The sequence below is a fragment of the Bombina bombina genome, chromosome 3 (assembly GCF_027579735.1).
Source record: "Bombina bombina isolate aBomBom1 chromosome 3, aBomBom1.pri, whole genome shotgun sequence".
In the NCBI taxonomy this organism is placed as follows: Eukaryota; Metazoa; Chordata; class Amphibia; order Anura; family Bombinatoridae; genus Bombina; species Bombina bombina.
Window position 1 is genome coordinate 1,070,244,134 of NC_069501.1, and position 2,194 is coordinate 1,070,246,327.

Genomic DNA, 2,194 nt, shown 5'->3' on the forward strand with positions numbered 1-2,194 from the left:
CAATCCTATTGGCTGATTGCATCAGCCAATAGGATTTTTTCTACCTTAATTCCGATAGGCTGATAGAATTCTATCATCCAATCGGAATTGAAGGGACGCCATCTTGGATGACGTCATTTAAAGGAACCTTCATTCTGTGTTTAGCCGTCGTTTGAAGAGGATGCTCCGCGTCGGATGTCTTGAAGATGGACCCTCTCCGCGCTGGATGGATGAAGATAGAAGATGCCGTCTGGATGAAGACTTCTGCCCGTCTGGAGGACCACTTCGCCCGGCTTGGATGAAGACTTCTCCCGCCTTCGTTGAGGACGTCGGCCCGGTTGGGTGAAGACGTCTCCCGGTAAGGTGATCTTCAGGGGGTTAGTGTTAGGTTTTTTTTAAGGGGGGATTGGGTGGGTTTTAGAATAGGGTTGGTTGTGTGGGTAGTGGGTTTTAATGTTTGGGGGGGGAATTGTAATTTTTTTTTCAGGTAAAAGAGCTGATTGCTTTGGGGCAATGCCCCGCAAAAGGCCCTTTTAAAGGGACAGTCTAGTCCAAAAAAACCTTTCATGATTCAGATAGGGCATGTAATTTTAAACAATTTTCCAATTTACTTTTATCACCAATTTTTCTTTTTTCTTTGTTCTCTTGGTATTCTTAGTTGAAAGCTTAACCTAGGAGGTTCATATGCTAATTTCTTAGACCTTGAAGGCCGCCTCTTAAGAATGCATTTTAACAGGTTTTTCACCACTAGAGGGTGTTAGTTCATGTTTTTCATATAGATAACACTGTGCTTGTGCACGTGAAGTTACCTGGGAGCCATCACTGATTGGCTAAACTGCAAGTCTGTCAAAAGAACAAATAAAGGGGCAGTCTGCAGAGGCTTAGATACAAGATAATCACAGAGGTAAAACATATATAAATATAACTGTGTTCGTTATGCAAAACTAGGGAATGGGTAAACAAGGGATTATCTATCTTTTAAAACAATAACAATTCTGGTGTAGACTGTCCCTTTAAGGGCTATTTGTAATTTAGTGTAGGGTAGGGTTTTTTTTATTTTGGGGGGCTTTTTTATTTTGTTAGGGGGATTAGATTAGGTGTAATTAAAAATCTTGTAATTTCTTTATTATTTTCTGTAATTTAGTGGGGGGGGGGTTGTACTTTAGATAATTTTATTTAATTGTAATTAATTTAGGTAATTATTTTAATTGTAGTGTAGTGTTAGGTGTAATTGTAACTTAGGTTAGGTTTTATTTTACAGGTAAATTTGTCTTTATTTTAACTAGGTAGTTATTAAATAGTTAATAACTATTTAATAACTATTGTACCTAGTTAAAATAAATACAAAGTTGCCTGTAAAATAAAAATAAACCCTAAGATAGCTACAATGTAACTATTAGTTATATTGTAGCTAGCTTAGGGTTTATTTTATAGGTAAGTAGTTTTAAATAGGAATAATTTAGTTAAAGGGACACTGTACCCAATATATTTCTTTTGTGATTCAGATTGAGCATGACATTTTAAGCAACTTTCTAATTTACTCCTATTATCAAATTTTCTTCGTTCTCTTGCTATCATTATTTGAAAAAGAAGGCATCTAAGCTTTTTTTTTGTTTCAGTACTCTGGACAGCACTTTTTTATTGGTGGATGAATTTATCCACCAATCAGCAAGGACAACCCAGGTTGTTCACAAAAAATGGGCCGGCATTTAAACTTACATTCTTGCATTTCAAATAAAGATACCAAGAGAATGAAGACAATTTGATAATAGGAGTAAATTAGAAAGTTGCTTAAAATTCCATGCTCAATCTGAATCACGAAAGAACATTTTTGGGTACAGTGTCCCTTTAATGGTAGTAATTTTATTTAGATTTATTTAAATTATATTTAAGTTAGGGGGTGTTAAGGTTAGGGTTGGACTTAGGTTTAGGGGTTAATAATTTTATTATAGTGGCAACGACGTTGGGGGCGGCAGATTAGGGGTTAATAAATGTAGGTAGGTGGCGGCAATGTTAGGGAGTGCAGCGGTTTAGGGGTTAATATATTTATTATAGTGGCGGCGATGTCCGGTTCGGCAGATTAGGGGCTAAAATATTTATTTTAGTGTTTGAGATGTGGGGGGGGGGGGGGGGGCTCAGTTTAGGGGTTAATAGGTAGTTTATGGGTGTTAGTGTACTTTTTAGCACTTTAGTTAAGAGTTTTATGCTACGGCGT